Source organism: Mustela putorius, unplaced genomic scaffold (genome assembly GCF_011764305.1).
Source record: "Mustela putorius furo isolate JIRA1106 unplaced genomic scaffold, ASM1176430v1.1 tig00000743_pilon_pilon_pilon, whole genome shotgun sequence".
NCBI classification, from domain to species: Eukaryota; Metazoa; Chordata; class Mammalia; order Carnivora; family Mustelidae; genus Mustela; species Mustela putorius.
The window spans coordinates 2,238,630-2,261,087 of NW_025421464.1; the positions used below are offsets into that span (position 1 = coordinate 2,238,630).

Here is a 22,458-nt window from a genome sequence, read left to right on the forward strand (position 1 = left end):
TTGGGTTCGCTCTTGGTAGTTTTTGTTGCGTGAACGCTTTCTGTATAGCTTTTGAGAATGGGAGTGAAGATGGTGGCCTCCTAATCTCCGGCCCCATAGAAGCCAAGAGCTCAGGGTCCCACTCTTCAGTGCACCCTCAGAGAAAAGCAGTCACTCCTGTCTCCCTGGTCTCCAGCTGCACTCGGAGCTCTCCCGGCTTATGACTGAGTGTTTCTGTTTCTGGCGCATGGCCCCGTTTGGAGTCTCCAAACCCAGCAGATTCCTGCAGCACGCTCCCACGCCACTCCTTGTGGAGGAGGCAGGAGGGAGGGGTCTTCCCAGATCTGCCACTTGTGGGGTCCCTGCTTGAAGGGCAGTGTTCTGACTGTGCCTTGGATCACGGTTTAAGGTAACCCCTAACTGAGAGCCCCTTCTCGGCTCCATCTCTGCAGCCAGCTTCCCCGCTTCATACCTGGGAGCTCTGCCACACTCTGCCACCCCTGGTCTTTCTGTGTCTGTATGGGTCCTGAGACTACACTGTCCCCAGGAGGGCTCCACCCCCTGCCCAGCCTCTGGAATGATGTCCCTCAGTGGAGCAGACTTCTAAAAGTCCCAGTTTTGTGCTCTGCTGCTTGCTGGGAGCTGGCCCCTACCCCTGCGGTCTATCTTCCCACACATCCTCCCTTCCAGAAAGTGGTTACTTTTCTGTTCCTAGCATTGCAGCTCTTCTTCAATCTCCTATTAAGTTTGTAGGTCTTCAGAATGGTTTGATAACTGTGTAGCTGATCTCCTGGGACCTGATGACATTTCGGTCTCCTACTCCTCCTCCATCTTGCTCCTCTCCTTTGTATACTTGTAAATTTAGGCTTACATTAAGTTTATCATCTGTAGGATTTATTTTTTATGTGATTCAGGTTGTGGAGGTATCCCTCTGGGGAGATTTTAAAGTTTGTGCTGAACCTGAGAGGTTTCCTTAGTGACATACCTACTTGTTCTTAGGCTAATTTCTTGGCTTGGAGTTTATGAACCACTTGGGTAGAGTGATTTTGGAAGCGATATCTGTGATAAAGGAGTTTCACTTTTTCAGAGGTAAAACCTTTTTTTGTGGGCTGGAAATTGGAGTTCATGTTATTCCTGTGTAGTTCTTTATGGCTTTTTGATATTTTAATGCATCTAAGTAATTTTCAATTTTTGGTCTCTTAGTTTCTTGCAGGCATTAAGAAAAAACACCTGTCTCAAGCTCTAAGACCTGCATCTGGTTTAGGTAGCCCTGAGAGTTACCTGGACTTGAGTAGCTTAAGTGTTTCTAGCATCAGGAAATTTCCCTTTCTTGCTTTTGGGCTTGCCTATTTGCGTGGGTTACATTTGCCTACCTTTTCTATGCATTTGTACTGGGAGTTGAGTGCTTCTGTATCTGTCTGCCATATTCCCTGTGCGATCTATGATACATTTGCTTGCTTACTTGCAGGTACATCCTGTAAAACAGGTGTAACTCCCTAGAACCTTAAAATGCGTGAGTTTGGGGGCACCTGGGTGTCTGAGTTGGTTAAGCATCTGCCTTTAGCTCAGATCCTGATCCTGGAGTCCTGGGATTGAGCTCTGCTCAGTGGAGAGCCTGCTTCTCCAGCTCCGCCTCTCACCCTGATTATGCTCTGTCTCTTTCTTTGTCTCTCTCAAATAAATAAAATCTTTAAAAAAAAAGTGCCTGAGTTTTGTCATAACTCACCTGCTGCTGGTGGTGTAGCTGTGATGTCCCTAAGATTGTTATCTCTTGCCCATAAAGCATTGTGTGAGGCTGCAAGGATTTATCAGGTGACATCACAAATGGGTCCTTTGCAGCTTGATAGATCATAGTGCCTAAGGCACAACTCTTTCTCATCAGCAGTTCTTATGGGAAAGAGTTGCTGCAGTAGCCATCTTGTTTTCTTCTCTTTTCTTTTTTAAAAGATTTTATTTATTTATTTGACAGAGAGAGATTACAGGTAGGCAGAGAAGCAGGCAGAGGGGGAAGTAGGCTTCCTGCCAAGCAGAGAGCCCTATATGTGGGGCTTGATCCCAGGACTATGAGATCATGACCTGAGCTGAAGGCAGAGGCTTAACCCACTGAGCCACCCAGGTGCCCCACCATCTTGTTTTCTGAGGAGTTTAGGTATACCTGGGGATAGAGAAAAGATTCCTCATCTTTTCCTGTAATGTTCTAATCTTTAGGTATCCTTCCTGAGTAGGCAGATGCCTAAATCTCTGTCTCTAATTCCTGTACTCCAGATCTACATATCCAGTAGGACATTTCCCCTCAAAGATTCCACTGGTATCAAAAATTCACCTCTTCCTTCATTTATTGTCATCATCGTTGTCGTTGTCTTCTTTTTAAAGATTTTATTTATTTGAGAGAGCAAGTGCTGTACCAGCAGTGGTGAGGGACGGAGCTCGGAGAGGGAGAAGCAGATGTGCTGAACAGGGAGCCTGATGTGAGGCTCGATCCCAGGACCCTGAGATCACCACCCAAGGTGAAGGGAGATGCTTAACCACTGAGCCACCCAGGTGCCCCATTCTGCTGTCTTCTTATTGATATCACAAGTCAGCCCTTCCTCTTAGATTTCATGTTTCTGTCTGTTTTGTCCCTGTCTCCTCAGTAACTCAGATGCAAAACCTGACTTACTCCAGACTGCTTTTTCCCCCTTCTGTGTGCAGTCAGCTGCTAAATCATATTACTACTTTACATAGAAGTCCTAGCCTTTCTCTTTCCATGACAGCATCAGGGTGGCATATTCCAGATTAAAATCTCATTCTCTCTCCTAATGTCCCTCTCTGATGAGTCTGTCTGTCTACTATATATCTGCTTACTCAAACCAAGTCCTACCTTCTTATTCTCCTTTCTCATCCTAAACTTTTGGTGAAATTCCACAAAATGTCTTGTTTGTGTGGTTGGGATATTTTTTCTTTAGGAATATTAGGACATAACTAGAAAAAGAACCAGAAATTTATTACCTGTTTTGTCCTGTTTTAAACAAGTTAGTGAGCTGTTGTTACGAAGTTGTGTGTGTGCTGGTTGGGGTGGGGGAAAGGCTGATCCTAGAGACTTGAGTTTTAGTCATTAACTAACAGAGTAACTTGGGTAAATTAATGATATTCTCTGAGCCTCAGTTTCATCATCTATAATACGAGGGGTTGAATTAAGTGATTATTATAGTTAGCATTTATTGAGCTTTTAATTTGTTCCAGGAACTGGGCTAATAGCTTTTCATGTATTGTCAGTTTTTTTAAACTCTATTTGGAAATAATTCTCAATTCACAGAAAAGTTGCAAGGGTAAAACAAAGTAGTATAAAACATTCTTACTCCATTTACCCAGATTCAAAAATTGTTAATACTTAACATTGGTTATCATGGATATTGTTTTTTTTTTTTTTTTTTTGAAATGCATTGTCTGTATCTACTGAGGTGAATATTTTTTCACTTTTAGTCTGAATGTTAAAGTAACCTCTGGGATAAAATACATTTATTATGATACATTGTCCTTTTTATGAAATATTACTGGATTTGATTTGTTAAACTTATTAACAATTTTTATATCTATATTCATGACGTATTACAGTATAGTTCTCTTGTAATATATTCGCCTGATTTTCATGAACGTAAAAGTAATGCTGTCCTTGTTGAATGAATTGGTGTCTTAATCTGTTTGGGTTGCTGTAACAAAGTACCACAAACTGGGAGCTTACAACAATAGAAATTTTTTCCTCAATCTGGAAGCTGGAATTCCAGGGTTAAGGTGCAGCATGGTCAGTTGTAGACTTCTTTTGTTAACTCACCTTAGTTGTAACCTCTGTCGAATTTTTTTTGTAAGAGCACTAATCTACCCTCATGATCTAATCACCCCTAAAGGCCCCACTTTCTAACACCATTGCATCAAGCCTAAGGACCTGTGAATTTGGGGGGGATACGTTCAGACCATAGCAATTGGGAAATACTTCTTCCTTTTAGATTTTCTGAAAGAGTCTTTATTAAATTTAATTACTTCTTCCTTTAATGCTTAATTAAATTCACTAGTGAAGCCATCTCAGCCTGGAAATTTTTAATTTCAGATTCAGTTTATTCTACAGATATAGAGGTGTTTAGGTTATCTGTTTATTTTGGGGTGAGTTTCAGTTTCTGTCCACTTCATCTAAATTGTCACAAGTGTAAGGATATTCATGGAGTCTGTAATAATATCTGTGCTCTCTTCCTTTTATCAATGATTTGTGCCTTCTGTCTTTACCTGATTACTCTGGCTAGTGGTCCATTCATTTTAGTGATCACCTCAAAAATCAGCTGTGGATTTCAGTGATATCTCTTGTTGTCTGTTTTATTGATCTCTGTTTTTATTTTTGTTATTTTCTCTATTTATGCTTGAATTGGGTTTAATTTGCTCCTTTTCTCTTTTCCAGTTTCTCATTATAGAAGCCTTTCCATTTTTCCAAGATAAGCATTTAACATGTACAACAAAATTTGATATGTTGTATTTTTATTTTCATTCAATTCAAAATACCATTCTAGTTTTTCTTTTGATTCCTTCTTTTTTTTAAAAAGATTTTATTTGAGAGGGAGAGAGAGAGAGTGTACACACACATGCACACGAATTGGAGGAAGGTAAAAGGGAGGGGGACAAGCAGACTCTCTGGTGAGTGTGGAGCTTGACATGGGGCTCCATCCCAGGACCCTAGGATCATGACCTGAGCTGAAGTTAGGTGCTTAACTGAATGAGCCATCTAGGTGCCCTGATTTCTTCTTTATTGGCTATTTAAAAGTATGACATTTAGCTTCCCTATATTTGGGAAAGAGAACTTTTCTGCTGTTGATTTCTAATGTAAATCCATTGTGGTGAGATAATATACCTTGTATGATTTGATCCTTTAGAATTTTCTGAAGCTTGTTTTATGGCTCAGAATAAGGTCTGTCTTGAAAAATTTTCCATGTGTACTTGAAAAGAATTTGTATTCTGTTGTCACATGGTGTTGATTAGTTTGTTGGTTATAGCATTGTTCCAATCTTATGTGTTTTTTTTTTTTTTTTAAGATTTTATTTAATTATTTCACAGAGAGATAGTACAAGTAGGCAGAGTGGCAGGCAGAGGGAGCCTGATATGAACCTTGGGATCGTGACCTGAACCAAAGGCAGCTGCTTAACCAACTGAGCCACCCAGGCGCTCCCAATCTTCTGTATTTTTATTGATTTTTTAATCTACTTTTTCAGTTATAGAGAAAATTGACTAATTGTGGATTTAATTCTTGTTTTAGTTTTACCCAATTTTACTTCATGTATTTATCTTGCAGTTAACTTAAAAGGTACATAGACATTTAAGATTGTCTTCCTCCTCATAACCTGACTCCTTTGGCATTTTGAAATGACTTTCTTTAACCCTGGTAATATTCTTTGATCTGAAATCTACTTTCTCTTATAATAACACAGCCCCTTCTGCTCTCATTCAGTTCATATTTGCGTGATACATAGTTCCGTCCTTTTATATTTCAAGTGGACTTTGTTTGCAGGCATCATATAGTTGGATCTTGCTTTTTTTTATTTAAAAAAAATTTTTTTTTTTTATTTGATAGAGTGAGATCACAAGTAGGCAGAGAGGCAGGCAGAGAGAGAGGTGGGGAAGCAGGCTTCCTGCTGAGCAGAGAGCCCAACGTGGGGCTCGATCCCAGGACCCTGAGATCATGATCTGAGCCGAAGGCAGAGGTTTAATCCACTGCGCCACCCAGGCACCCCTGGATCTTGCTTTTAACCAATTTGATAATCTCTGCCTTTTTGTTGGGGTATATAGACCATTTACATTTAAAGTGATTACCATGGACACTGGGGATGGTATGTGTTGTGGTAAGTGCTCTGTGTTGTATAAGTCGGATGAATCACAGACCTGTACCCTGAAACAAATAATATATGTTAATAATAAAAAAAATTTTTAAGTGATTACTGATGTTGTAGAGTTTAAATCTACCATCATGTTACTTGTTTTCTTTTTGTCCCATCTGTTTTTTTGTTTTTTGTCTTATTTTTCTGCCTTCTTTTGGATTAAGGATTTTTTTTTTTTTTTTTAAAGATTTTGTTTATTTATTTGACAGAGAGAAATCACAAGTAGTCAGAGAGGCAGGCAGAGAGAGATAGGGAAGCAGGCTCCCTGCTGAGCAGAGAGCCCGATGCGGGACTCGATCCCAGGACCCTGAGATCATGACCTGAGCCGAAGGCAGTGGCCCAACCCACTGAGCCACCCAGGCGCCCCTGGATTAAGGATTTTTAAAAAATATTTTCAGTTCCCTTTTTGTCTCTTGTTGTTCTATTTCTTGCTTTAGTGTTTACTAAGGCAAGATATTTAATTTATCACAATCTGTCTTCAGATAATATCCTATCACTTTACCTGTAATAAGAACCTTACCATATAGTACACTTCTATATTCCATCCTCAGTCTTTGTGCTGTAGTCGTACACCTCACTTCCACGTTTTAAACCCTGCAATACATTATTATTTTTCATTTAAACAGTCCATTATCTTCTCAAGATATTTAAGAAATCAGAAAAAAGTTTTACTTGTACCTGTATATTTTCCATTTTTGGTGCTCTTCATTGCCTGTGGGTTATATCCCGATTCCCATATGGTATCATTTTCATTCTGATAGAAGGACTTTTCTCTAATATTTCCTGTCATGCTGTGTACCTCTGATAGTATTTGATTGTTTGATTAGAGAACACATGAGCCAGAGGGGCAGAGGGAGAGAGTCTCAAGCAGACTCTGCACTGAGCTCAGAGCCCTACTTGGGATCTTAGAACCCTGAGATCACAACCTGAACTGAAACCAAGAGTTGGTCACCTGACTGTGCCACCCAGGTTCCCCCTACTGGTGATAGTATTTTAAAGTGTTTGTATATCTGAAAAATAATTTTCTCTTTTTAAAATAATTTTCTTTTTATATTCTCTTATTTTAAAAATTATTTTTCTCTTTTTAAAAATTATTTTCTCTTTGTAAAGTGTTTTATATCTGAAAGATTTTCTCTTTTTCCTCTCTTTAAAAAGATAGTTCCTTGATACAGAAATCTGGGTTGACTGTTCTTTCTTCCTTTATTTAAGGAGTTGCTCTACTGTGTCTAGCTTGCATTATTTCTGATGAGATATCTGCTGTTATTTTATGTTCCTTAGTGAGTAACGGGGCTTTTTTCTCCTCCTTTCCGGCAACTTTTAAGATTTTCTTTTTGTCATTATGTTTCAGCAGTTTGATTATAATGTACTTTGATGTAGCTTGCTTTCATGCTGCTTGTGCCTAGGTTTTGTTCAGCTTCTTGGATCAAATTTGGTAAATATTTAGCCATTACTTTTTCAAATATTTTTCTCCTACCCCTTCCCTCTCCCTTTGGGACTGTAATTACATGTATGTTTTGCCACTTAAAGTTGTAGCTTACTGATGTGCTGTTCATATTTTTTCAATCTTTATACTCTATTTTGGGTGGTGTCTACTGGTATATCTAAATGCTCACTCATCTTTTCTTCTGCAGGGTTCAGTTTGTTGTTAATCCAGACATTGTATTTTTTTTTTTCATCTCTAGAAGCTCTGTTTGGGTATTGTTTAATATTTTACATGTCTCTGCTTAATGTGTTCAGTGTTCAGCACATGAAATACAGATACAAGACTTTTTTTTTTTTGAAGACTTTATTTTTATTTATTCAACAGAGAGAGAGCGATCACAAGCAGGCAGAGAGGCAGGCAGAGAGAGAAGGGGAAGGGAAGCAGGCTCCCCACTGAGCAGAGAGCCCTATGTGGGGGTCAGTCCCAGGACCCTGGGATCATGACCTGAGCTGAAGACAGAGGCTTAACCCACTGAGCCATCTATGTACCCCCAGATACCAGAACTTTTTAAACCATCTTCTAGTTCTGTCATTTGTGTCAGTTTTCGATCTGTTTCTTTTTTCTTGTCAGTATGGGTTAAATTTTTTGGTTCTTTGCATTCCTAATTTTTGATTGAATGAGAGACATTTGTATTTTACTTTGGATTCTATATATTTTGGTACTTACGTCACTATTTTTGAGCTTTGTTCTGGAATGCAGATAAAATTACTTGGAACTATATCCTTTTGAGTCTTGCGTTTTAAAACTGTTAGATGGTGTTTATCCTTACTGTGTCTATAAAGCTATACAGATATATGTTTTTTAATTTCCTTTTCTTTCTTTTACAAAAATAGCTTTTATGTGTTCTTTTCATTCATTCTTTCTTAAATGCTCATCACAGTCTTTTTCCTTACAGTTCTGACATTTTTTTTTTTCTTTTCAGTTTTGACATTCTTACTCAGGCAGTAATTACTTCTAGCCTGACTACAGCATTAGTCTCTTAATGTTTGTCTGGTTTTCACATTCTCTGCATCTCTGATGCAGTGTTCAGACTGCTGTTAGAATGATGCTAAAGCACAATTCTGATAACTAACAACTTTCAATGCCAGCGGCAGTGGGATTCACGGTTTACGAATTATTCCCCTGGGGCATCTGGGTATCTCAGTTGGTTGGGCATCTGACTCTTGGTTTTGGCTCTAGTGATGATCTTAGGGTTGTGGGATGGAGCCCATGCTTGGCTCCGCACTCAGTGCGGAATATGCTTGGGATTCTCTTCTCTTCTCTCTCTGTCCATCTCTTCACTCGTGCATGTGCCCGTGCACTCTTCTCTCAAATAAATAATCTTTAAAAAAATTATCCCCCTAATGGCAATAAAAGTATTTTGAGTTTTACACTTGTTTATACATCATAACTGGAAATAAGTCAGCATATAGTCTTCTATAATTTGTTCACTGAGAAATATACTCTAAAACAAATTTAAAAATATTTTAAAATTATAGTATATTTTAAAAATAATTTGTTAACAAAAGTGTATTCATGATAGAGGATATATTATGTTTCAGTTAGTCTTACCTACTTTTGAATAGTTTGATCTAATTTCTTTTCAGATCTTATATACTCATTGATTTTACCTTGTAACATACCTGATGAAGAGTTGATATATTCGGTGTAAAAATGGAAGCCCTGCTGTTTTTTTTGGTGTCCTTTGTATTCGTTTCATCATCATCACTCACATTTTTCATGTTCTCTCAGATCTGCCATTTTTTATGGTAATGTTTTTAAGCCTGATTAAAATTAGATAAGAAAGTTGTTTATCTAACAAGGCATATGAAACATGTTGAGAACAAATAAGTAAATTTCAGAATACTGAATGTGAAGTTGAAATGACCTACGAATTGAGAAAGGGCAGCAATGTCAATCCATATACCAAATAGATGAAGCTTAATTTAGTTTTAGATTAAAAGTACGTGTGTGAGGGTCTGTGGGTGGCTCAGATGATCGGGCGTCTGCCTTTGGCTTGGGTCATGGTCTCGGGGTCCTGGACTCAAGCCCCATGTTTGGCTCCCAGCTCAGCAGGGAGTTTGCTTCTCCCTCTGCTTGGTATTCCCCCTGCTTGTGCTCACTCTCTCCCTCTCAAGTGAATAAAATCTTTAAAAATAAAAAACAAAAAAATTTAAAAATGCACGTGTGTGTGTGTGTGTGTGTGTGTGTGTGTGGCATTACTGGCCCCATCAGTAGATTCATTCCTGCCTGAATAATCCCTCCTGATTATTCCGTATGGTTAAGTATTTCATCCGTGCTGTATCCGTTAGCTTTTACTGTATAACAGATCATCCCAAAACTTAGTGCCTTAAAATAATTGTATACTTAATTCACAGTTCCTTGTGAGAATTGGTTGGATGGGCTTTTTGTTTGGTCTGGCCTGGGTCAGATTATCTAAGATGATCTAGGCTGGGTTCTCCTGTATCTGGTCAGCTGGAGGGATGGCTGGTGGCTAGATATGTTAAGCAGAATTCTAAGATGATCCCTGATAACCTGTTCCTTTTATCTCTTTATCTGTCATGGGGGTGAGAACTTCCATTTGCTTCTCACAATAAATATGGCAAAGGTAAGGAGATTTTACAGGTGTAATTAAAGTCCCTGGTCAGATGACTTTAAGTTAACTCAGAAGGATTATCTTGAGTTGGCCTGACCCAGTTGGGCAAGCCCTTTAAAAGAGGACCTGGAGGTCTGAGATGGAATAATTGAGCAATTCTTGCTTACTCTGAAGAAGCAAAGTGCCATATTGTGAGAGGGCCATATCACAAGAACTATGGGGAGCCTTAGGAGGTGACTTCAGGCCCCAGCTGACAGCCAGTAAGAAATTGACCTTAGTCCTACAACCGTAAGAGATCGTTTCCTGCCAATAGCTCGGTGAGCTTGGAAAAGAACCCTGAGCTGTAGAAAAGGAAAGTAGCTTGGTTAACACTTTGATTTGAAACTTAATGAGCACCTGAGCAGATGACCCAGCTAAACCATGCTCAGATTCCTCACCTCTGGAAACTTGAGATAGTAATAAATGTGTGTTGTTTTAAACCACTAACTTCGTGGTAATTTGTTACATGACAATATAAAATTAATCTGCTGGATAGTTTAGGATAGCCTTATATTACAATTTTATACTTTTCAGAATGTAGTAGAATCATATAATGTGTTCCCCTTTGAGACTGGTGTTTTTCACTCATCATAGTACTTGGGATCCATCCAAGTTGTTGTGTTTATCAGTACCATTTCCTTTATTGTTGAACTGGTATTCCATTTTACGAGTATACCACAGGTTGTATATCCATTCTTCCATTGAGGAACATTTGAGTTGTTATTAGTTTGGGGCTATTAAATATAAAGATACTGAAAATTCATATACAGGTTTCAGTGTGAAAATGTTTTTATCTCTAGGATAAATACCTATGATTGGAATTGCTGGGTGATATCCATGTTTAGCTCTGTGAGAAATTGCCAGTGGGAAAGGTATCATCTGCTAGGCTTAATCACCATGAAACTCTGTTCCCATGTCTTCTAAATTTCAGTTTATTTAGGGGCACCTGGGTGGCTCAGTGGGTTAATCCTCTGCCTTTGGCTCGGGTCATGATCTCAGGGTCCTCGGATTGAGCCCTGCATTGGGCTCTCTGCTCGGCTGGGGGCCTGCTTCCTCCTCTCTGCCTATGTCTCTGTCTGTCAAATAAATAAACAAAATCTTAAAAAAAAAAAATTCAGTTTATTTAGATCTACATAAAATTGTGGCTTTTTATTTTATTCAGTGTGTTATAATCTATTATTTATTTAGCTGTTCAAATTGTTCCTAATTTGGCTGCTAGGGATTTTGTCAGTCTGGCTTCTGTGTCCCTTTGACATATTCCCATCATTCTTGGAGTGCTATTGCCAGAAAGGTGATATAGGTTCACTGTGTACTGTGTACTTTCCTTGTTCCAGCCCTTAGTATTAGTCATTCCTCCATGGAGCCCTGGTTCTTTGAGTATATAATAATATTCAGAATCCATGATTTGGGTGCTAGATGTGCTTGCTGCTATTGGGGTGTTCTGACACCAGTTCTTCCCAGTGACAAGAGTCTAAGGAAAATTTGGGTGTATTTACGTAAATATATGTATATGCACTTACATCTATATTTATGTTTAGCTTTATCTGAGCATGTTAAAAGCCACGAGTTTACACCAGTACCGCAAATTCCAATGCAAGCCCAGAGGGTTCTTTTCTAAAGTTTTCTCCTTTTCCATATTTGTAACTATCTTCTCCAAAAGTAAGAGATCTAGCTCCTGTTTTTCCTTTTATTTAATGTATTTACTTGTTTAACCCTCCCATCCTCTTATATAATTAATCTCCTCCCCCATCACTACTGCTGTCTTTCCCTGACAAAAATGTCCTCTTTATCCCTCTCGGTCTCCCAACACCCTGTATTGGACTGGTTCCCTGGGGTTGATTGCCTCACCTGCTTCAGGCTCTGATTGCCTGCACCAATGCCCTCATATAAATGCCCTCCTCACCCAGCTTGGCTTTGATACCCTGCCCCTTGTCATTCCTTGTTGGGGCATTTTACCCTTGAACTCCAACTCAACACCATGCCACCCTTTTGTGCTCCACTCGGGGTCTGATACCCTACTGTCAGTCACCAGGGCTCCTCTTCTCCCTCTGGTGTAAGGAAAGATTAGTTTGGGGAAGAATATGGCAGCTTCCTCCTTTTAAAAAAGAATAGTTTGCCCTAGGCATCTGGGTGGCTCAGTCAGTAAGGTGGTAAACTTTTGGTTTCAGCTCAGATCTTGATCTCACAGTCATGGGATGGAGCCCTGTGTCTGATTCTGAGCTCAGTTCGGAGTCTGCTTCAGATTCTCTCTCCCTTTCTCTCTCTGACTCACTCTTTCTCTTTCTCAAATAAATAAATACAATCTTTTTAAAAGTTTGTCTTTTTGTTTGTTATTTATAGAATTTTTTAAAAAATAAACTTTCGATGCAAGTCCTTTGTCAGATATATGTATTGCAGATATTTTTTTCCAGTTTGTTGGCTGCCTTTTCATTTTTATTTTTTATTTATTTTTTAAAGATTTTATTAATTTATTTGACAGAGATCACAGGTAGGCGGTGGTGTGGGTGAGGGGGCCACAAAGCAGGCTCCCTGTTGAGCAGAGAGCCCTATGATCCCAGAACCCTGAGACCATGACCTGAGCTGAAGGCGGAGGCTTAAACCACTGAGCCACCCAGGTGCCCCTGCCTTTTTATTTTTATTAAGGTGTCTGTGATTAGAAGTTTTCTTTTTCTTTTTATTTTCTTCTTTTTTTTTTTTTTTTAAAGATTTCATTTATTTATTCAACAGAGATCACATGCAAGCAGAGAGGCAGAGTGCTGGGGGGGTGGTGGGAAGCAGGCTCCCTGCAGAGCAGAGAGCCCAGCATGGGGCTCAATTACGACCCCAGGTTTACGACCTGAGCCGAAGGCAGAGGCCTCAACCCACTGAGCAACCCAGGCAACCCTATAAGTTTTCAGTTTTGAAAAATTTTATCACATTAAGAAATACATAGTTAATGTTTTTAGAAAACTGTCCAGTAACACTGATTAATTAGTTAAAATAGTCTTCATGCCCATCATGTAGCCCAATGCAGGAACCCTGAGATCAAGACCTGAGCTGAGATATAGAATTAGACACTTAACTAACTGAGCCACTCTGGTGCCCCAACAGAGAAATACTGTATTATATTTCCTTCTAGAAATTTTATATTTTTGGCTCTTACATTGAGGTTTGTGATCCAAAGTAATTGTCGAGTATAATTGGAGATAGTGGTTCAAGTTGTGTTTCTGTTTATCTAGTTGTTTCAGCTTCATTTAATGACTTACCTTCTCCATTGAATAGTGTTGGTGTCTTTGTCCAAAATTGACTATGTATATGTAGATATGTTTTTGTACTCTGTTCCACTGGTCTGTTTATCTTTATACCAATATCATATCCTCTTGATTTTAATAAGTCACAAAATCATGTGGTGTTGTTAGTAGCATGAGTCTGCTAACTTTTTCGAGATTGTTTTGACTGTTCCTGGTCCTTTAAATTTTCATATAAACTTTAAAAGCATCTTGTCAGTTTTTACCAAAACAATGCCTATTGGGGTTGCATTGACTCTATAGTAATCAGTTTGCAGAAAATTAACATTTTAACATTAATTTTCTCCCCCAATCCATGAACATGGTATGTCTTTCCATTGATTTAGGTCTTCTTTGATTTTTTTTTTTTCCTTTTTAGCAGTGTTTTATAGTTTCCATTCATGTCTTGCCTGTCTTCTGAAATTTTTTAAGTTTCTTTAAATTTTGATGCTATTGCAAGTGGAAATGATTTTCAAATACTTTGTTTTTTTCTTTAATGTATTCAGTTGATCCTTTAAAAAAAAACTGCAAAAGTTCTTACATTATCATATTTGCTTTGTGATTCTTTCCATATTATTTGTTCTGTACCAGAGTAAGCTGCAGACATAATGTCCCTTTATCTCTAAATACCTACTAAAAACAAGGAAATTCTCTTTATAACCACATTGCAGTTATCAGAATCAATTAACATTGATAAAGTACTGCTTGTTGGCTAATCTGCATACTTAATTCAAATTTTGCCTATTGTTTTACTAATGCTGATTATAAAATTCTGTTTGAGGGCACATCCAGTCCTGGATCACATGGTGCAATTTTTTTGGTCAAGTCTCTTTCATTTCCTTTAATCTGGAAAAGTTCCCACAAATTTTGTCTTTGGTGACCTTTGTATTTTTTTAGTACAGACTACTTAACTTACTTTTTTTTTCCCCCTTAAACAGGAAGTTTATTTAAACAAAATGCTTGACTTGAAGGGAAAATGATGTAGGAATCATTTCTTTTAGAGTAATTTATCCTTGCTTAAAGACAGATTGCCATATGTAACAGCTATGTACAGAAATGTTATAAAATTGTTTTTGGTTTTACAATGATAAGTGAAAAACATTAAAATTCTACAACATGAACAAGGAGTGCGAGGATTTTTATGTTCTTTTTTTGTTGTTTTAACAGAGCAAAATAACTTACTGGAATATAAAGATAAGAGCTGAATGAGCATGCTACTAATGGAGAAAGGGGTATTCTCACAGAAGCAGTATTTTCCTCTACCCCATCTGTACTTTATATTGATCAAAATAAACCATTAGCCATTTAGTTAAACCAACAACAACAATAATGTGCTTGTGCACATACATGGTTACTGTATGTATAATAAGGAATGGGGAAGGGGACAATGAAAGAATCAAGAAAACTATACTGTAGTAGTCAGGATATGTGGACCCAAATTGCAGCTTTCTCATTGAGAATGTCGTCTTGGTCTGTAGGAAGAGGTTTTTTTTGTTGATTTTTGAAGATTTTACATATTCATTTGAGAGGGAGAGAGACATAGCACAAACAGACAAGAGGGAGAGGGAGAAGCAGGCTTCTCGCTAAGCTTGGAGCCCCATGTGGGGCTCAATCCCAGAGCCTGGAGATCATGACCCGAGTTGAAGGCACATGCCCAACCATCTGAGCCATCCAGGTGCTCAGAAACAGAGTTTTAGAATAAAGTAGCACATTCCGTTCTTAGTAGACACCTGTCTGCTGCTGGAGTACATCCAGCATTTTTTGGTTTGGTCATTCTCCATTTCCAACTGTGCAGGTATGTCTGTCTCATTGACTGGATGCCCATCGAATCGGAACCTGATCTGCTGCATAGACAAACCCTGTTATTGACAATGGGCTTTCATGAGTTTACTGAGTGGTGGTGTGTGCCTTTTAAGCTGCGCTATAGAACTGTCCTGCTTTGTCACCTTGAAGTTAATAGGATTGTTGTTCTCAGTCTTGACTCCATTCCTTGGGCTTTTCAGTGGTCCTGGTGAGTGCCAGAGTCTCAGGTGTCACTTGACCAAAGATGTGTCCCCGGTCTTCCCTGAGCGAGCACCCAAGCAGCACCAGGAGTGGCAGAAGAAGGGCCATTTACTTTCTAGAAAGCTCCCCAGGTGGAGCTTTCTAGAAAGCTCCCCTGGGTGGCTTAGTGAGTTAAGCCTTTGCCTTCAGTTTAGGTCATGATCTCAGGGTCCTGAGATCGAGCCCTGCATTGGGCGCTCTGCTCAGCAGGGAGCCTGGCCCCTACCTGCCTGCCTCTGCCTAGTTATGATCACTCTCTCTGTCAAATAAATACATAAAATGTTAAAATACATATATAAAAATTCATTTGATATTTATGAATTGGTGTTCTGCAGTAAGGAAAAGCCACCTTTTTTCCGTCATTTGTTTATTCATTATGGATTTGTGTATTCTTACTTTACTATTGAGTTGTTACTGTTAATAGCTTTATTTTTTATTTATTTATTTTTTAAAGGATTTATTTAACAGACAAGATCACAAGTAGGCAGAGAGGCAGGCAGAGAGAGAGGAGGAAGTAGGCTTCCTGCGGAGCAAAGAGCCCAGTGTGGGGCTCCATCCCAGGACCCTGGGATCATGACCTGAGCTGAAGGCAGAGGCTTTAACCCACTGAGCCACCCAGGCGCCTCCTGTTGATAGCTTTAATGCATGAAATTGTGCAAAGGCGGCCCACTGGACTCCCTTCACTATGGCTTTTGTGTCCTGACAGGTTCCCCCTTATTCCACACATTTTTTTACTTTTTTGCTTTCTGGCCCAGCAAGATGTCTGGGCTTACTAGCTTACATTTTCCAGCCCCAGCTTTGGAATCAACCATATTGCCAGGGAACTCAGGATCCTCTTAGTTCAGAATAGTGTACCTGTATACATCTATGTTTGTTTTTGTAGTTGTCTGTCTTTACATATTGGTTCAGAGTAATACCTTCAGTTCTAGTCTCTTAACGGCAGGGTTCATCCGAGCTTTACCCCTTTCCATATTTATGATTTGCTGCTCCAACTGGTGAAAATCCTGGCTCTCATTGTCTACTTTGTATCTTATCATTTGCTTAGTTCAGAATAAACATTTAATAGTTTCGTAATTTCAGGCCAATTCCACTGTGAAAAACAAATCTGTTAAAAGGAGGGCTCACTGTTTATGGTTTATTTAGTTCTTGAACCCAGTGTATGTAGTTAAAATAGTGTGTTCACAAGTTACTTTGGGCTAGGTCCATCCCTTCCCTCCTGCAGTGTGCTTATATTAGTCATTTGAAACACTTTAAAGTTTTCTGCTAGTGCCACAGTACTTTGTCTTCTCAAGGGTCTGGGAAAACAGGTACTCCTAATATATTGCTGTTAGGAATATAAATCCATGCAGCATTTTTTGAGGGGGATTTGGCATTGTTAACAAAATTAGTGTTTACATTTCACCTTTAACGCCTTTCACCTTTCTACTACAGGAACTTACCGTGAAGATAGACCTTTAACAATACAAAAGTAGAGATTCACGAGGTTATTCAATACAGTATTTCTGGGGCACCTGGGTGGCTCAGTCATCAAGCATCTGCCTTCTACTCAGGTCATCAGGGAGAAGGAGAAGCAGGCTTCCCATAGAGCAGGGAGCCTGACGCGGGGCTCCATCCCAGGACCCTGGGATCAGGATCTGAGCCGCAGGCAGAAGCTTCACGAGCAACCCAGACGCCCCAATAAATAAAATCTTTAAAAAAAAAAAAAGGCAGTATTTTTATTTGTGAAATGTTAAAAGCCACCTAAATGCCAGTCCATGGGTGAATGGGTGTGTAAATAAACTTTGGTATCTGCATCATGGAATTTTATGCAGCTGAGAATGAGTGAAGACTATCTATGAAATGATAGAGTGATTTGAAGGATATATGGTTACATGAAAAAAGCAAGTGCAAAATAGTGTGTATGGCATCCAGTTTGTCAAAGGAGAAATAAAATAGATGTGTATATAATCATCTGTGCAAAAAGAACCCCAAAAAGAAACCAGAAACTAATGAAACTGGTTACCCAGCAGGGGGGGTGGGTAAGAGTGGAGTGCGCAGTTGGGGTTAAGGTGGGAAGAGAAGGGGTGAGGGCAGCGTCAGTTCTCTGAACCTAACCTTCTGTGTAGTTTGGGCTTTTATAACCATGCTGTGTCTCATACTTAAAAATTAAGTAAAACAAAAAAGATGAGTAAAAACCAAAAAGGTTTACAAACAGAAAAGATGAAGCTAATACTGTTAATGGTGATAAAATGCTTGCTATGATCAGACACATCAGTTTCAGTCTTCCTTCTGAAGGTTGGTGTGGGAGCCATCCTTTCTTCTGTTGTTTCTCCTGGTCTGTTTGTGTGTGTGTGTGTGTTGGGGGCAACTGTCCTGAGAAATTTCCTGGGGCACAGAACTGTTAGTGCTAAAACTGGCAAAGTCCCAGACAAATTGGGGTGAGTTGGTTACCCTGTTTGACCTACATCTGTCAGTTTTCAGGGGCTTTCCCTTTATCACCACCTTGGGAGTTCTTTTCAACTATCTTCTGTGATGAGGTTTCTCTTCTAGATCTTGTGTCGATTTAATTTTTGTTTTAGTTTAGTTAGGTTTGTTTATTGTTGTTATTATTTGTGGAACAGATTCACCAGTTACTTCTAGGAGGTAAATTATTTGAAATGTTACATATCTTTATCCTGTGTTCCATGCTGGATTATTGGTTTGACTTAAGAATTTTAGAAGAAGGGTGCCTGGCTTGTCCAGTCGAAAGAGCGTGTGACTCAGTCTTGGAGGCATGGGCTTGAGCATCATGTTGGGTGTAGAGATTACTTAAATAAACCTTAAAAAAAAAAAAAAAGAATTTTAGAAATTAATACATTCTGGGGTGCCAGGGTAGTACAGTCAGTTAAACGTCTGACTCCTGCTTTTGGCTCAGGTCGTGATCTCAGGGTCATGAGATCGAGCCCTACGTTGGACTCTGTGCCCATTGAGGAGTTTGCTTGAAACTTTTCTCACCCTCCTTCTGCCCCTCCCCACCCCCACTGACACATACTCTCTCTCTAAAATAAATTAAAACAACAACAACAACAAAAAACAACTACATTCTCCGAAACTGCTCTTGAGAAGCGTGATGCCATTCTGATTCCTTGGTGAAATGTTCTCTCTGAATGGAAGATTTTAGGATATCTTTTTCAATTCTCTTTCTGAAATTTCATGGTGCAGTGCTGTGGAATGGGTCTTTTTTCATTCATTGTGAGGGCATTTTGCCTTATTGAATCTGGAAACTCAGATTCATTCCTCAAACTCATTTGGGGAAAACATCTTGTATTTTGGCCTTTTCTGTTTTCTTAGAACTTCTGTTTGTTGTGAGACTTTCTTTCTTCTTTTAAAGATTTTTATATATTTTTCAGAGAGAGAGAGCACAGGCAGAGTGGCAGGCAGAGGCAGAGAGAGAAGCAGGCTCCCGGTGAGCAAGGAGCCAGATCCCAGGACCCTGGGATCATGACCTGAGCCGAAGGCAGCAGCTTAACTGACTGAGCCATCCAGGCGTCTCATGTTGTGGGACTTTCTTAATGCAGCCTATTTTCTTTTTCTTCTGAGTCAGTTCTTTGGAATATTACCTATTTGTTGTTGTTTCTGGGAGTTTTGTTTTGTATCATTTTGTGTTGCTAGTGGATTGCTCACATTCACTGATGTTCCTTTATTTCTTATTATTTTTTAAAATAATCTGTACTTTTTGTTTTGGGGCTGTCTCTTTGAGAACATTTACTGTGAAATCTTCATTATCTCTGTTTCCTTTCATGTCTTTTGGTTTTGGTTGCTGTTTAATCTGACAGTTGTGCTATTTGGTGGCCCTTGATAGGTCGTTCAGGGGAGAGAACTGGCAGATTCTGTGCTTGCGGGCACTGTTGTTGGATGTGATGGAGAAGGGAGACCCAGATCCCTTTTGTTTGTTTGTTTTCTTTTTTGAATCCCCAATTCTCTGCCAGAAGGTGTTTCCTCTTAGGCTGGTCACTTTTTCTGGGAAGAGAAATCCTTTCCTCTCTTACTAGCAAGCTGAGAGCAGGCTACGGATGAGGTTGTAGGGCTGCCACTGTGCAGAGAGCTTTGGGAGCCAGATTGGAAAAGGGAGCTGTTGGTGTTACTGTTTTTTATGTCATCTTTGACTTACTGGTCCTTTTTAGAGCAAGGCATCTCACATCCTCCCTCATTCCTTGACCTGGTATCTTCTATTCTGGACCCTTTCTGGTTCAGTACAACCAGAATTAAATCTCCTATTTTTTTCTGAGGCTAGAGGTGGATATTGCCTGATTGTTTGGGGACAGAGAGGAGACCTTGAGGGGTCTTAACTTCCGGCTCACACTTCCAACAAGTTCTCCTATTTTCATTCCCGTGTCTTGTCCCTGTGTGCAGTGATTCCTGGACCTTTAATCACTGTCCTCTTGAGCGTTTTGCAGTACTCACTGGCCATATTTTTGGCTTTTCCCTCTGTAGCCTCAGACTTCAGTTTTTCCCTGCTGAGTCAGTTACTACCTGTCTTCCTGCTATCCGTTTTCCAAAATTCTGTTGACGTATCTCACCTGCCTTTTCCTCCCCCTTTCCCTTTTCCATCTATACCTTTATTATTCCCTTAGAGTCATTCTTTTTTTTTTTTTTTTTTTTTAAAGATTTTATTTATTTCTTTGACAGAGAGAGATCACAAGTAGGCAGAGAGGCAGGCAGAGAGAGAGAGAGAGGAGGAAGCAGGCTCCCTGCCGAGCAGAGAGCCCGATGCGGGACTCGATCCCAGGACCCTGAGATCATGACCTGAGCCGAAGGCAGCGGCTTAACCCACTGAGCCACCCAGGCGCCCCTCCCTTAGAGTCATTCTAAAGAGGCTTCAGGAAAGTGCAGAGAATTGTGTCCATTTCACCAATGTTTAAATGGAAATTCAGGCCTTTGTGCAAAGAAAATGAGTAACGACTTCGACTTCCACACCACCACACCAGAACCTACCCTACTCCTGTCCCTTCACCTGCCACCCAGACCTGTGGCCCTTGTTCTTTCCCAGTAGCAACCACTATCATCAATGTGTATCCTTCCTAGTCATGTAGATCCATTAAAGATGTGTAGTCTGTTTATTAGGCATATTTTAATTTCTTTCAATTACTGTTTTCAGTAGTGTATCATACCAATATACCTGATGTTATTTATCCAGTCCCCTCTTATGGATGTTTAGGTTTTTTGTTTGTTTGTTTTTACTATTACAAATACTACTACAATAATCTCCGTTTACTTTTGTAGTCACCATTTGCAGATGAGTAAGAGTTTTTCCAGAGAACTGTTTCCTTAACATTTTTAATGGGTAAAATGGAGATGATTTAGAGGCTTTCTTTGAGGCTTGATGAAAACATTTCACTGATTTTAAAAAGGGGGGATTTATTTATTTATGTATTTGAGAGAAAGCACACATAAACAGGAGTGGGGGGAGGAAAAGAGGAAGAGGGTGGGGAAAGGAATCTCAAGTGGACTCAGTGCTGAGCTTGGAGCCCAGTGAGAGTCTCCATCCCACAACCCTGAGATCATGACCAGAGCTGAAACCTAGAGTCAGATGCTTAACTGCCTGAACCACCCAGGTGCTTCTGCAACCATCATTTTTGACCACAATTTGATTTTATCCTATAAAGTTGAAGATATGCCTCCCCTCACATTCAGTAATTCTACTCTTAGGTATATAACCTAAGGAAATTCTTACATATACAAGGAAGTTCATAATCTCATTGTTTGTAATAGCAAAACATAATAAACAATATATTGTAAGCAACTAATATCCATCGGACAAAAGAATGGTAAATAAATTGTGGTGTATCTATAGAATGAATAACAGAAATGGAAAGAAATGCACTTGTATGTATCAATAGGTAGGGAGGTCAGGAACATAGAATTGGATAAACAGCAAGTCTCAGAAGAGTATGTAAGAGTATGTACAGTATGCTGTTGATACAAAGCTAATTCAAAAGCATGTAAAATTTAAAAATATGTTATTTAAGAATCTATACATATCTAGTTGAACCATTACAAAAAATAAAAGTCAAACGCAAAATTCAGAAAACTCATTAGCTGCGGAGAAGAGAGGATAGAATCCAAAGTGGCAACCAGGAGGATTGATGGGATTGGTAATGTTGTACTTATTAAGGTGGGTTTTTATTGTTCTTTATCCTTTAGTTACGTTTTTTTTTTGGGTTTTATTTTAATTTAAATTTAAGTAATTAACGTATAGTATATTATTAGCTTCAGAGGTAGAGGGCAGTGTTTCCTCAGTCTCACAGAATACCCAGTGCTCATTACATTTATGGGCCCTCCTTAGTGTCCATCACCCAGTTACCCTATCACAACCTCTCCCCTCCAGCAACCCTCAGTTTGTTTCCTAGGTCATTAATATTTTTTTAAATTTTATTTTGTACCTGTGATGAGAAAAGTAGAATTCTGAAACTTCCAGATCTCTTCAAAAATTTTACTGAGAGACATGTTTTCTCTATCGTCCGTAATCTCTTTAACAATTCTGAAATCTAAAATATATTTTTTAAGGATTTATTTCATAGAGAGAGTGCTCATACGCACTGGGAAAGGAGCTGGAGAGGGAGAGAGAAAGAAGCAGACTCCCTGCTGAGCACAGAGCCCAACTTGGGGCTCCATCCCATGATCCTGAGATCCCAGCCTGAGCTGAAACCAAGAGTCAGAGGTGAAACCAACCAACTGAGCTACCCAGGCATCCCTAAAATCTAAAATATTTTGAGAACTGAAAAAAATTTTTCCTAACTCATTTGGCAGTAAAACCTGTCTTGTACTAAACTCATTTGGTGGCAGAACTCTGATCCGGACTGACAAGGCAATTTATTTTAGTTGATATATGCATACATGTTATTTGAAAAAAATGTTAAAGAGTGTTTAATATATGATATATTAAAACTATATGCACTGTATTCACCCCCCAAATTCAAGAAATCCTGAATTCTAAAGCACATCTAGATCCAAGGGTTTCAGAGGAGGGCTCATAGACCTGTGGTCATATCACCATTGACTAGAAACTTTGCAGTGATGGGTGACAAATCATAGATGAGAATTTGTTTTATTTCTGGTTGATGGAAGCTTCTTTTTTGTCTTTAAGAAGACAAAAAACTCAGTTTTTTTTTTCTTTTTAAACTGTATTCCAAGAGTGTGTTCATTTTTAAAATAACAGCT

General features: G+C 39.2%; 1 protein-coding gene and 1 pseudogene across 6 annotated transcripts in view; one reads left to right on the plus strand and one right to left on the minus strand.

The window, feature by feature from the left end:
- Nucleotides 1–22,458, plus strand: part of ASXL1 (ASXL transcriptional regulator 1) — a 78,789-nt gene that overhangs the window by 38,824 nt on the left and 17,507 nt on the right. The window lies entirely within an intron of this gene.
- Nucleotides 14,956–18,048, minus strand: LOC106005244 (annotated as a pseudogene).